Genomic DNA, 15,814 nt, shown 5'->3' with positions numbered 1-15,814 from the left:
TGGAATAGTAAGGCAGTCTTTTTCCATGGCCAGTAAAGCAAACCCTGATGTGAAATACATTATATAAATTTTCTATTGCTATTTGTTTTTTTTTTTGTCATTCTGGAAGTAAGAACAGGGCTCCATGCTATAAACACCCTCAAAAAAATTTTAATTCATTCGATTTAAATGCTTGGTAGTTAGCACAAATGATTAAAGCTATGCACTCTTAATGAGCTTCTTCCTTTAGTGCAGAGTTGAATTCCCAGAGACTGCCTTTGCCTTTGTTGTGGCTTTCATCGATACATTGTTCCTGAGTTAAACCCTGAAAAGGAATACTTATATTATGTTAAAAAAAATGGAAAGGTGACATCAGAGAAATCAAAGCCCAGTGAATCTGTTAGTTCAGAAGTATCTGTTCCATCTGTTGAATTGTTTCGTCCAAGATCAATATAGCTTAGGAAAAGAGGAACTTTCCCCTGTAGCAACTGTGTTCAGTTAACTTGCACCCAGTGACAACTACAGAAAGGTACTTCTAGTCAAGATATGCTGACAAATAGAGACAATTTAGCTAGGAATGTGCCTAAAAAGTATATTTAGACTAGAGCATCTACAAAGGTAATAAATATAAAATAAAAAATAAGAAAACCCAAAGGAACCATGGAAAAGCTAAGCTTATATTACTTTAGAAAAAGTGAAGTAAATACGAACAAAAAAGTTACTGCCATTGTAAAAGATAGACAATTGTAGCTATGTATAAAGGAGGCCATGACAACTCAAAGTGAAATTTTGATAATCTGACAAGTACTTTTCGATGATTTTTAATAGTGAGAAGTTATAACTAGACATAAGGTGGAAGAATCTGTAGTCCCCTTTTCCTCTCTAATCTTTTTTGTTTCTGTTGTGCTTGTTGCAATTATATATTTGCCTTTGTTTTCAAGTACATTTATTGTAAGCTCACATTGTAACTATATTTTAAGTATAATGCACCACAGCTATCAAACCTACTTTTTCAGTTGCATGTGTTTTTTCTATATATATATATATATATATATATATATATATATATATATATATATATCACTCCTTCTTTGTATATTGAACACATATATATTAAAAGAGACCTGTAACTCCTGCATGTGACTCTGCTTGTTCATGACAATATATATGTTTAAAGCTGTCCGTGTCTTGTATTTACATTCATGGTCCAGGCTGTGGGTGCAAAAAAGGTCCTTGAACAAGCTCAGTTACCTGTGTAATAAATCTAAAATCAAATAAAATTATTGCACTTCATTTTCCAATCTATAAGTAAAGCACAACATTGCCAACAGATATCAGTAAAATAAACGAGAAATGTTACGGATAGTCTATATTATTTTACTGGTATGTATAATTTGTAATACAAACAGAGACTGAAATGAAGGGTATGAATAGTTATTTTAGAGCATCTTCGGTTCATTTAATGGTCTGTTATAAAGACTAGCATGTTATATGCATGAAAATGTTTCAGAGATGATGGGGATATTTTTTTAACAGTAAGCAAGCTGTAAGTAACCACAGAAAAATAATATAATAATGCGAGTGGTTATATGCATTTGGAGGATTTAAAGGTTATGGCTACACATTAAATCCTGCATGGAACTTTTTTCTAATATGCTAACAAAACCATAATTTTCCAATGCTCAGGGGAAGCTTTAGATATTTTCTCTTTTTTAAAGGAGTCTCTGCATGAAAATGTCTGAGAAGCTGTGTTGACAGAAAACAACAATATATACATGATGAGATGTAGATCAGGAGAAATAAAGCAGGTTTTCTACCAAAATATGGAACTGGTAAAGGAAAACGCACAAGTATTTTTGTAAGGCAGCAGGCTTAAAAATACAACGGATTGTGTTGCTGTTATTCTTGCCCTTCATTTTTGTTATGCCTCCATAATTTGCTGCTGTTTGTTATGCAATAATCATACTCAGAAACACAGTTTTTGGAGTTATATGGAGGACCCGAGAGGTCTGGGCATCTTGGAATGCTCCATAGACAGTGTAGCAATTATTTGGTTATTTTATTATTCTAATTAGGTTCAGATGTTATTTCTAGGCAGTTACTCAGAAGTAGAGCATTAGTAGAAAAAACAGCGTAGTGGTACTGTTTAATGCATATTTTATACTTTTAGGAGACTACTTTCTAGATTTCTAATAGGTTATAATGTTCGAAGCTGCAGTCCAACCTTTTTTAAGTCTTTTTATTTCCTAGTTTCACATTGAAGACCTAGCAGGTGGTAGACTATGTAAAGGTTTCTGCAATGGCTGCAAATAGACATGAGGTAGTTGTGTCTATTTATGTTCATAGGATCACAGGATCATTCATAGGAGATTGCTAGGCTAATGACCTGGAGGTTATTTTAAGCCTAGCTGTTTCAACTTAATGTAATACCTTAGAAGTAGAAGTCAATACCCAAGATTACATTTAGCAATGACTGCCCATGTCCAGGAGGGTTGTGGGTGCTATCCCCGCTAAGAATTTCCGGTGCCTCATCCACTCATCCAGGTTCCTCTTGAACAGTGTCACACAGGTGCTCCATCTCACATGAATTGGTAGCCTGTCCCAAAGACAGGGCAGTTACAGTGAGATAAATCTGTCCCTTCAGCATGTCCTATTTAAGTTGCATGCCATATTTCAGTCAGTGAAATGGGTAGTCCTAGACCCATTAGTCTATGCAATATGGTATATTAAAAGGGATTTTATTTGGTTCATGTAAGGCACATGCTGTAGGCCCTTGATCTGCTTTGTTAGAACCCTCTGAGGTCTCTCTGATTGCTGTAGATGCTTAGTACTGTACATACCGAATGGGGCATTATACTCAATTATAGACCAGATAAGTGCTGAGTATAGGAGGGTTATAACTTCTTTTGCTCTCGAAGTGATGCCTTCACTAATCAAGTGAGCTAAATGGAAAGCTTTCCTTACAATGGTAGATGAGGTGGTGGAATTAAGGTTGCATTCAACCTGTGATCCCAGATCCCTTGCCACGTCATGGGTACTTAGGGTATTGTTATTGATTTGATAGTGTGAAGGGATATTGTTTGTATCAAAGGGAATGATGACACATTTCTCTGCATTCAGTTTGAGACCATGAATAAAACACTAGTTGTTAGTCTGTGTGAGACCATCCTGGAGTATCCTGACATCATTTGGGGATTCAATGATTTTACTTAGTTTGCAGTCGTCTACAAATCTGATCAGCCACAACCCTTTAGTTTTGACCTGAACTTCTGAGAAGTACATTCCAAACAGTAGGGGGCCCAGCACTAACCCCTGTGGTACCCAGCTGGTATCAGGTCTGCTGCAATTATTTGGTTATTTTATTATTCTAATTAGGTTCAGATGTTATTTCTAGGCAGTTACTCAGAAGTAGAGCATTAGTAGAAAAAACAGCGTAGTGGTACTGTTTAATGCATATTTTATACTTTTAGGAGACTACTTTCTAGATTTCTAATAGGTTATAATGTTCGAAGCTGCAGTCCAACCTTTTTTAAGTCTTTTTATTTCCTAGTTTCACATTGAAGACCTAGCAGGTGGTAGACTATGTAAAGGTTTCTGCAATGGCTGCAAATAGACATGAGGTAGTTGTGTCTATTTATGTTCATAGGATCACAGGATCATTCATAGGAGATTGCTAGGCTAATGACCTGGAGGTTATTTTAAGCCTAGCTGTTTCAACTTAATGTAATACCTTAGAAGTAGAAGTCAATACCCAAGATTACATTTAGCAATGACTGCCCATGTCCAGGAGGGTTGTGGGTGCTATCCCCGCTAAAAATTTCCGGTGCCTCATCCACTCATCCAGGTTCCTCTTGAACAGTGTCACACAGGTGCTCCATCTCACATGAATTGGTAGCCTGTCCCAAAGACAGGGCAGTTACAGTGAGATAAATCTGTCCCTTCAGCATGTCCTATTTAAGTTGCATGCCATATTTCAGTCAGTGAAATGGGTAGTCCTAGACCCATTAGTCTATGCAATATGGTATATTGAAAGGGATTTTATTTGGTTCATGTAAGGCACATGCTGTAGGCCCTTGATCTGCTTTGTTAGAACCCTCTGAGGTCTCTCTGATTGCTGTAGATGCTTAGTACTGTACATACCGAATGGGGCATTATACTCAATTATAGACCAGATAAGTGCTGAGTATAGGAGGGTTATAACTTCTTTTGCTCTCAAGTGATGCCTTCACTAATCAAGTGAGCTAAATGGAAAGCTTTCCTTACAATGGTAGATGAGGTGGTGGAATTAAGGTTGCATTCAACCTGTGATCCCAGATCCCTTGCCACGTCATGGGTACTTAGGGTATTGTTATTGATTTGATAGTGTGAAGGGATATTGTTTGTATCAAAGGGAATGATGACACATTTCTCTGCATTCAGTTTGAGACCATGAATAAAACACTAGTTGTTAGTCTGTGTGAGACCATCCTGGAGTATCCTGACATCATTTGGGGATTCAATGATTTTACTTAGTTTGCAGTCGTCTACAAATCTGATCAGCCACAACCCTTTAGTTTTGACCTGAACTTCTGAGAAGTACATTCCAAACAGTAGGGGGCCCAGCACTAACCCCTGTGGTACCCAGCTGGTATCAGGTCTGCTGGTTGATGTGGAGTCACTGACTTTGATTGTGTGTGCCCAGTTTGTGAGCCAGTTGGCAAGCCATCTTACAATGAAGGGGTTTATATTCAGTTTGCTAAGTTTATTACTAATGACTGAATGCGGCATTGTGTCGAAAGCCTATGCCAAATTGAGATATGCTGTGTGGACAGACTTGCCCTCATCAATGGCCTTGGTCACACTTTCAAAGAAATCCACCAGATTTAACAGGCAGGATCTGCCCTTCACGAAGCCAAATTGGGTAGGGTCCAGGGTTTGGAGGTCACCTGTGTCTTTATTTATGAGGTCCATAATGATACATTCCATGGCCTTACAGATGACGCTGGTCAGGCTTATGGATCTGTAATTCCCTAGGTCTGTTGCTAGGCCACCATTGTGGAGTGTAATACTTGTAGCTTTTCTCCATTCTGTAGGAACAGACCCTGTGGTTAGGCTTTGATTGAAAAGGGTACTTAGTGGTGATGCTAGTTTACGTTTTAGCACATTTAGAAAACAGACTGGGATGTCATCAGGTCCCACAGAGGCCATATTCTTTGCCTTGGACAGAGCTTTGATGACCTGCTCTTTCAGATATTCAAGGTGGGGAGGGGAGTTTTGGTGAGGATTTGTTGTAAGTTAGAAGGGGATAAGGGAGTGAAATGTTCATGTAACCTATCCGCTAGCAGGTACACTATCTCTCTGGGGTCAGTATGTGTGATACCATTGGCCACCAGTTATGCCCATACTTGGGTCCTACCCTTTAGGTTACATAGTTAGCTGTAAAAGGCCTTATGGTTATCCTTGGCAGTACTTGCTAGGATTTTCTCAAAGGAGCTCTTGGATGATTTGGGAAGTTGTCTTATTTGCCTGTTAAGGCTGAGGAGGGTGCTTTTCCCCTGTTGGGTCCTTGTCTTTGTTTTCTTGGCCAGGAAATTTAAGCATTTATTGCAGAGTTAGTTGATGTTGAAAGTCCATCATGGCAGCTTGATTTGACTTGGGGCATTGGCTTTGATTCTATCTGGTACAGCCAAGTTTATACACTTATGTAAGTGATTTTACAGGGCTTTAGTGCAAGCTTCGGTATAGTTACCATTTTCAGCTTGGAGTGGGGCTTTGAATGCATTTATACCTTTACCTATGAGGGTATAATTTGCCTTGGTGAAGTTTTTTAGTCTGATTTCACCCTTTGTGAGTTCTGGTGTTGGTGTCAGTTCAAAGATAACTGAGTTGGAGTCAGTTCTAATTAATGAGTGTCAAACAGTTGCAGCAGTCCACCTGTTTGACATATTGATGAGGACCAGATCTAGAATGTTTATTCCTCTTTTTGGGGTATTGACAATTTGCTCAAGGGCATTTGAATTCACAAAGTCAAGGAACTTTTGAGATAGCGAGTTTGGGCTACAGTAGGTTTCCCATTTGTTGGTGGGATAATTGAATTCCCCCATAAAGAGTGAGTTTGGTAAAATTTGGTTGTCTTCAATTTTAATAAGTAGGCTTTGTGGGTGCTGTGACCCATGGAGGGGGATCTATAACTGGCTATGACTTGACTGGGGGGTCTTACTCATTGTAACCTGGAGTAACTCCATGGATTTGTCCAGTCTAACTAGACATGATTTTTTCTCTAATATAGATTGAAATGCCACCTCCTTTGGTTTTCATATATTCCTTTTGTGGTCTAAAGGTGTGGAAGACATTGTAGCCTTGCAGGGCAGGGCTACTCTCTGAGGCCTTAAACCAGGTTTCTCTGACTGCACAGACATCTACATCTTCTAGTGATAGAAGTACTTCCAGGGAGTGCAGTTTTTGGTTTAATCTCCTAGCATTTAGCAGCGTGACCCTTATTTTGTTTTGATTAGTTAATTTCATGTCAGTAATATTATTTTTAAGACCTTGCCTAAAAAGACACTATGGGAGAGGCAAGAGCCTTTGCCATCAGCTGAAAGCCTAGGGTGCCATTATTTTATTAACCAGGTAAATCTATTATTGTTCATTTTAGGCAGACCAAGAAAGGTATATTGCATAGAGAGTACATAGCAAAGCAATGTCAACCTAAGTGTGATAAACTTTATATTACTGCATTTCTGATGATATTTGATTGGATAGTATTCTGTGGAAAGGTTTAGGATATTGATGGAGCTACAAGGAAAAAAAGAAAAGCCACCTAAAGTCTATGTTCATAATTCTTCAAGATAAGATGCAAGACCATCAATCAAACATTCTGTACACCTAATAAACTGAGCATTTTCACGTGCTATTTAGGTGATACACCTTTCCAGTCAGACTCTGTTGTATGAGATATAGGCACTCTCACTGATAATTCTTTGTTGTTTGACAATCATGTCTCCACAGTAGTTCATAAAGTTTTTTATCTGGTTCATCTAATTTCAAAAGACATCTCCTCTAAGTCATAATTCCACTTTTCTCATATCTCTTCAGCAAGGGCAATGGAACCAGAGGGGGAGGGGGAGAGGGAGGGGGATGGAGAGGAAGCCCCCCCCACTTTTTGGCCATGAGGCTTCAACAAAAAACTTCATGGTGGCAGCTTTTTTAAGGACCCATTTGTGCGTCATGCACCATCACGGAAGTCCACTCAACACTTACACGTGCAGAATTTAAACTAGCCGTTCCGTCGAGTGAATATTTCAGTCACAGCTTTTAAGAAGAGTTATGCTGCATCCTGAATGTTTTTGCTGACCATAGCTTCCAGGTAAGGAGAATTTTGGTCTCCCGAGTGTTTTGCTGGTTCTGCTCTGCTCCCAAGTGTGTGTGTGTGTGTGTGTGTGTGTGTGTGTGTGTGTGTGTGTGTGTGTGTGTAACTTTTCATTTTCTTTCAAATAGTTGGCTTTACAACTAACTTATAAATACATGTTTCAGTTCTATTTCCTCTCAGACTAAATGTCAGGGTATTTGTGTATTATCGCAATCAGATTTTGAACAGGAGAAACAGCTGTATGGCTTGGAAAAGAGCCGTTTCTCCTGGATGAAATGTGGTTGCGATAATACACAAGTGCCCGCTAAACTTTTCACTCCCTGAAGATCCTTGTCTCTCAAGGCATGGAACAAACTAGTACCATTTGTAAAAAATGTTATAAGTCATGGGAAAAGAGAAGAAACAGGAGAGCCAAAAAATGTGTGTTTTCATAGAATTCATCTTCTATCAGATAATGAATAGGATTCAAAAAATGTAAAGTATCACATAATCAGTTGAAAAATTCTATAAATGCTTCCATTAACATACAATGAGATGGGAATCATGAAGTAGAAAAATATGGAAATATGTCAAGGCTCTTCATGTTTTTGCAGCATTAGCAAACAATGGAATAATTAAATGAATGTAACTGCGAAATTGTAACCAACAGAAACCAAACTCCGGTTAGAGGTAAAAAACAGAAAGTGGTTCACGTAGCTTGAACAGCGACACAACCAGCAAGTCTATTGGACTCAGAAGATTGCCAGCTTAGGCCACGTAACTGAAACTAAGTAGTAAAACACACCAATCCACATCCGATAAAGCTCTCTCCAGTCCGCATACACCACCAAACGCCAAAGGATTGCGAATCTTCTTTTTTAAGAACCTTCTTTATTATAACAGCTAAAAAACACCATAGACTAAAAACACTTCACCAGTTTAACGCTTTCATCTGCATAACGCAGACTTCCTCAGAACTGGTGAATGAACAACAATTTCCCTTATTTATTTGAATTTTGGCGCCATTTCTCTAGTTTCCTTAAAGCAGTATGCAGAATACTAAATGTTGAGCAATATACGTATAGAATATACCCATCTATTCTTTAACCTTTCATTACTTAGTTATAGTTAATGGGAAAAGGCAATGAAACAGAATCCCTAATAATAACATAATGTCTTAGCAATAAATATAATACAATTAATGTACTTTCTCACTTAATAAACCATGCCATGAGTGCTTAAAATATATAGTATATAAATTACAATACATATGAAATACACATTATAATTCTACAACGTAATACTATACAAAATTAAATAATAATCAATAAATATTATAAATATTATAAGTATTGAGTGATATGTTAATTAATAAATATTATTTAAAAATTGCTTAAAAATTCCTAAAAAAATTTTTCATTTAAAAACAGCATTGAATGGTTAAAATATGTTCGGCCTATTATATAGGCAAAACAGAAAGACAACTAAAGAAAAGGATCTATGAACATTACTACAGAATTAAAAAGAAAGACTGCAAAAATGCCCTTTACCGACATATTAAGGAAAATGGGGACAATCATATCTTTTTATTTTGTGTTATAGACCAAGAACTAGGAAATATTTATGAAGGTGACTGGAAAACTAGATTAGCCTGTAAGGAAAGTAAATGGCAGATGCTCACTGATTCAACCAGGAGTCCAGGTATTAATGAATACATCAGCATTAAACCGTTTTTGGTACTGGATGCATAATTCAATTCAATTTAATACAATTTAATGTATTTTAAGTCAAAATGTATTGTCACTCATTTTAACCATTCAGAACAATGGAATAATGTTAACTATGGATTTATGTTACTGAGGAACAGTGCAATGGAAATAAATGTGTCACTGGCATGCATGTGGTTTGGGAATAGTACAGAATGGTAGATTGTATTGCATAATGAAAGATGGAGAAGTCTGTGACTTTATGGTATGCAGTTGTGGACAGCATGGATAAGGATGCATACATTATATACAGACTGACAATGTCAGGCAGGTACTACACACGTGTGACACACCACACCAACACCATCATTTCTGCATGAAACAAATCCCTGCTATAAGAATACAAACTGGCAAGTTATCACACAATTAGAAATTCAAGTTTTAATTAAACAAAAAATAGTGCTGGATAAGCTTTGGGATATAAACCATCCTGGCATGGTGGCTGGGCATTCTGCTATATGTCAAGGTTGTTGCATCCCTCCATATCCTTACTATAGAGATATGCCAACAGGTATTGATGCATTCCTCACATGCATGCTGTAGTAGATTGTCAAGTGCCCAGTGTTTCCTAACACCACCAAGAAAGCTGAAATACTGCCTAGGTATTCCCTAAACTGATATATCAGATGATGGTGTAAGTGTGACAGATTGCACGCATATAGCAAAGTTCTCCTCATCTGGTAGCACTGGGTCTTAGTAGGTCTGCCACTAGTGACTGCACAAACATTGACCAATGTGTGATAATAGTTCTATCCCTGTTAGACATATTGGTGAGATATTTGTGAGTGAGCTTACACTGCCAATGAATGCTTGATGAAAGAATTCACGAGTGGGCACCCGTACTCAGAGACTTTTGTGTTAAGTATGTGCACTACTATGACTGAATAAGTGGGTGCAGTAATATCAGGCTCCTGAAAGAAGATAGCCATTTCCTCCTAATCACAGTCACATCTTCTGTGGTGGGCTCTCTGCTTCCTGTGGACTGTGAGTGGCTGATACATAGTAAAGCATCTACTGTGAAAATAGTGCCTGTTAGGACTATGAGAGGCTGGAGCCTGTCAGAAGCAATTCTTCACTGACTGCTATTTATAATGCATTTTCCAGCCTCAGACTGATTCCTGAGTTACTGCTGTAGCCTAAAAAATGATGCAACAGACATAACAATATTTGGCACACTCTCTAAACTTTGCACATGGTTATTGGGCCAGTGCAGGGGCATCACAGGATAGGTAAGACCAAAAGGGAAATTGACTAAGCTTAAAATGTCCTCCAAGTGAATCTATGTTGTGGTACTAAATAGTTTTTAAATAATTGGCTTTATTAGATCACTAAATGCCCCTCTCACACTCCACCCCCCATCAGCCTTCAACAGCTTCCTGCACCTCTGTTCTTCAGACCGTTATTGAATATAATGTATGTCCTGGCATGAATTTGTCTAAACATATCACTTAACCTCAGAGGTAAAAAAAATATATTTATATGCTGTATCTTAGGTCACCAGGACATTCCACACAAACAATCTATGTTGAGAACTCCTATTTTTTGTTTTAGGATCTCAGAAATTCATAATTAAAAAGACTAGTGTGACCTCAAAAATCATAGTTATTAATACAGTCTGCCCTCTCTCTGTATTCAGTATTTTATTGTCTGCTTCATGGTCATCTATGTCTAGTCTTTCAATCCAAGAAAGGTTGACTCTTTTTGACATCATATTCTTCTGCAGAACAAATTATATCTTAACCATGTGTTTGAAAGAACTAAATCAGATGAATAAGACATGCTGGTGTGATAGATTCATATCAAAACCTCTGGAACAAACTTCCAATATATGCCAAGCAAAGTAGCAACTTTTCCTCCCTCAAAGTAATCCAAAATAAGTGGATGGGCACCTGCACATTCTCCCGTCTTTTCTTGTCTTCTCCTCCTTGAGGCTGGAGGGACCTTTACAATATAGGTTTTTAGCTAGGCTTGTAATGGTCTGCAGACAAAATAACCAGAACTTACCCATGGACCTACAAATGCAGAACTAACGGTGGGTAAGAGCGGAAATAGGGTGCATACATAAAGTACTGGAATAGAAGTGGAAGTTAAGAATGATGCAAGTTGAACATACAGACAGTAAAGAAGGAAGACACGAGTATGACCGAGGTTGTTGCAGTAGTTCTGAGACTGCTACAGTAAAGAGAAGTGATTGCATTTGTAAATAGTTAACAGAACTGCAGCAGGAACATAAGATGTTCTACAATTAAGAAATAACTAAAGAGTTAACCAGGAGATGACTAGAAGTTATAAGAGATACTTCAGTTGTGTCTTGAAAGTGTTAGATTTAATTTGTTTTCTGAGGGATATTATTCTAAAGTGTATATAAATAGTTAGAATAAAGGACATTTCCAGTGTTATTTTTGAATTTTTGCATGGAAGTCATGTTTACCTTTAGAGGGGTGTGTTGACCACATTAGTACAATATTAAGGTACTGATTATAGTCACACATCTAGCTGGTACAGGAGAGTGACAGCTATTTTAATTCTCTAAGTATCTGAAAGTTCTAGCCTGTTTAGTTTCTGAATAACAGTAAAATGATGTAGGAGATAGATTGGCTAAATATTTAATTATTTTATTGTAACACTGTTCTATCTTGCTCAGTCAAGTGGTCTGAACATTAGTAGAGATGGAGACTACATACAGTTGCGATGTATGGCTTAGTGCTATAGAAGAATCCTCATTTTTATGGATTTTATTGACAACATAGTGAATGTAATATTCAAATTTCAGAGTGCCAGCTATCTTGCTGCAAAGAGTGTGAGGGACTAGTTCTATAATAGTAGTGTCAGGTGATGTGATAGTAAATGATGATTTTCTTCAGAGAGATTGCCCTTGGGATGTAAAGCATCAACTTAACCTTCTTATGGTTTATAGTGGTTGAGTTTATCAGGTGTGTTTCAATAGATGCAAAAACCTCTTACGTGTTAAGTTGCATTTGTGATGTGAGCAGTGGAGATGAATGAGGAAGTATGTGTACAATGTATAAAAGTAGCTTGTTTAATGGCAGTAGATATATGATGGTTATGGTGTTGAATAGCATGGTGCCCTGGAGTACATCCTTAATAAACATTAATGGATACTAGAAGAAAGGCTGAATAAGAGTTTTTCCATTTGATGCAGTAAGGCAAATTGTTGAGGTAATCATTGAACCGCATGACTGTATTATTTCAAAGGTGAAGAGCAGGGGGCATTCCTAAGAGCACTTGATGTGAGGCTGTGTCAAAAGCCTTAGACAGTTAGAGAAATAAAGAGGAGACCATCTTGCCCTCATGTCAGTTTAAATTTTCAGCTGAGTAGAAAAGCAGTATTAAAAGTCTGATTGGTGTACAAGCCTTTGGAAACAGGGGATGTCTTCACTGTATGATGACTGAGCAGTTGTGAGTGGACATATTTTCTATGAATACTGATATATGAGATAAGATGTATAAGTCTGATAAATTTATATAAGACTGTATCCATGTGAGAGGTATATGGGATTCCTTGATACATCTGTCGATGAGGATAAAGACTGCTAAGGTCAATGCATCTGCTGCAATTTTAATTTATTCTGCTGCAAAAGTGATAAGTTTTAGTTTGTGTAAGTTTTTTAGTTTTTGTTTTTTCTTTTCTTTTTTTTTTATACTGGATGCTAAGACTGGTAGAGGAGTTGTTTTGGTTGAAAAGATTAGTTTAACAAGGCTTCATGTGGCTTGATCTGCATTAAAGAGGTTGATGCTGAATTTATTCACGACAGTTGTATTAGATTTGAAGAATGAGGGTTGATGGAGCATATTTGCTTGGCTTTAGTAGACTGCTGATGGAGGCCCAAGAGGCCTTGGGCTATTTAGCTGAGAGTCCTGGAAATTACAATAATAATGTTTTTTGTCTGGGGTTATGTGAGATTTTGTGAGGTTGCAAAAATATCTGTACTACTGAAAGATATGTGTGTTTTTGTCACGTTTTCCAGGCTTTGACTGTTTGCTTCATTAGTCATTTGTTAGCAAGGCTAAAGCATTAACCTTTTACAACTAGAGACTTGTTGACTTAAAATTTTCAAAAATATATTGCTAAAAATGTAATGGTGTCAACTAATGTAAGGGATTTGTTTTTTTTTTTTTCTTCACTTAAATAGAATAAATGTAGGAATGAAGTTTTACCTACAGAATTTGGTGGAATTTTTGACTGTGTTATTTTTGATATCTTATTTATAGTGGTATGAATTCTTTCATCAATTCTTATAATGTAAAGATGAAGTTCTCCCCCATCCCTCCACTGAAACTGGGCTATGTTCCCAATCATATTTTTCACATAAGTAAATAAACAGACAGTCCACTGTCATTAACACAGCTTACTATTTCATAGAAGTCCATCAATCAGGTATGAGTTCATCTTACCTTTCAAAAATTCATTCTAAGATAAATATAAATACACACACAGACACACAATTTTATATATGTATATATATATATATATATATATATATATATATATATATATATATATATATACATATATACAGACACACACACACAAACAGCTTCGGTTTGACAATGTGTAGTGCTCAGAGTATAGTGTACATGTTATACTACTATACGAGTATTTTCAGACAATGTTTAATTTGGCATGGTGTCAGTGTTTAGCATGATACTGCTTTAGTCAAATTTCACTTTGTAGTGTTCCATCAAATAGTTTTTTATTGACTGGTGCAAATGTTCAGCTAAGTGCAGCTTGTTGTATGTTAATTGGTATAACTGAAGGGATATATTCCCTTCACTTACACTAACCATCTTTGCTGCACTTTGCTTATTTTCTGAGAGTTGCAGTTAGCCAGATAAGGAGATTTCTCTTTTTCCCACTGTTGTGTGATCTTGGATGTGGTATGTTTAAAGTATCAGGGATGTGAGAGTGCAGGAGTGCTTGCCCTACCCTGTAAAGTATTGCGTCAGTGTTTTAATGTTTCTTACAAGACTGATGAAACCCAACAGTCTTGATGTTTTGCATTTTAATATATTCATTCTCAATGTTGCATTAAATAATTCATATATATATATATATATATATATATATATATATATATATATATATGTATCCATTTGACAATATTTTTCAGGAAGTTCTGGTTACTTTCTCACAGCACCAATTATAACATTGTCTGCAGATTTTTATCATGGTCACGATTTGATCACTTTTTTTTTAGATTGTTTATAAACTATAAAGAGTAAACTTGGTTTAACAAAACTGGCAATGGAATGATTACAATGAGTACTAGAGAAAAGGCAAATTAAAACTATTTACTACAATTATAACACTAGATTACTTAATCCATAAATATCTTTTACTGTTTTTATTTTTTTATTACAAGGAACTGATCATCCCTCATCATTTTTGCATGTACTTGGCTAACAAACGTGTAAGGATACACTCTCCCACCACACATTGTTCTATCAAACATACTTTAAGTGAAAATTAGATGCTATGATTTTGTGCTGAACTGTTAGTTTATCAATTTGGCTAATTAAAAAAACAATAGAAGTACAACTGGATATCATAAAAACTGAGACATAACTATTGAGCCTGTAGACCTAGCTCTTCCAAGAAGTCATTTTTAAAATAATAAATGGTCATGCTGACCCACACTGACCTGATAAGGAATAAAATCTTTTATTTTCTTTTGCATATTGTATATGAACAGCAAGTAGCACATGGTTGTTTCCTTAACATGATACCTTGAAGGTGAATGCATGTCTTAACCTTTGGGAAAGCTTTCTCATTTCACATTTTATAGCTACAATAACCTGTCCATCATCAACCTTTAGTTTATATAATTTTTGGTTAAAATACAAATAGTAGTTAACCATCATAGCTTTTTAGAAAGCACTATAATAACTAAGAGTTTGAGAAATATAACATTTTATCTGTCATTCAAAATATAAACAGCAGGGTAATATTATACATAAACAATAAAACTAAATTATTATTTTATTAAAAAAAGATATTGACAATGAATGCACATGATCAACAAATGATCATTGACACTACTGTTAGAAAATAAGACAAGCCGCTCTGTTTGGATCACTTTATATAGGGGATGACTGTTGAACATTTAGTGCTACCATATCAAAGTCAAATGTTGTCTATAGTAAAAGCTGTATTTAACAAAGTGGGTGAGCTGGGGGGCCAAGGCATTGGGACAGTCAGACAAAAAGACTGCACTCCTAATTCTGTAACATGAGATACAACAGCCCCCATCTAGTCAATTATTTTTGTCTAGTAACATGGAGATCAGCAACGGCATCCTTTCCAGGTTTTCGTACTTTTATCCCTTCCAAGGATTGCTTAAACAGTTTATACTATATCTTCCTAAAATACAAACTATTGAAACATAGATTTGCAATCCAAATACTGAAGTATTTCCTTAATTCACAAGCAGTTCAGCACAATGTTCAGATCAACTTACTTCTGTGCAAATACACAACACCTACAGACTGAAATCTGAAACATGTTATTTACACGGAGGCAAGTCTGAATACATCTTACGCACACATCCTTATAGGTTCATAAGTTCATAGGTAGGGACTAGGCTATCGGCCCAAGGGCCTACGTAAGCCTAGCCAGCAAGGTACCATAGCCACTGTCCAGCAGAGACACAGGAGTGATCCCTGGGGTGTATTTCCCATTTCCCATCCACTCATCAAGATTTTTCTTGAAGAGTGCTAATGA

Source organism: Protopterus annectens, chromosome 15.part0 (assembly GCF_019279795.1).
Source record: "Protopterus annectens isolate FY-2018-M chromosome 15.part0, PAN1.0, whole genome shotgun sequence".
Lineage (NCBI taxonomy): Eukaryota > Metazoa > Chordata > Ceratodontiformes > Protopteridae > Protopterus > Protopterus annectens.
The sequence above is the reverse complement of the archived record's forward strand: the minus strand, read 5'-3'. Positions refer to the sequence as shown.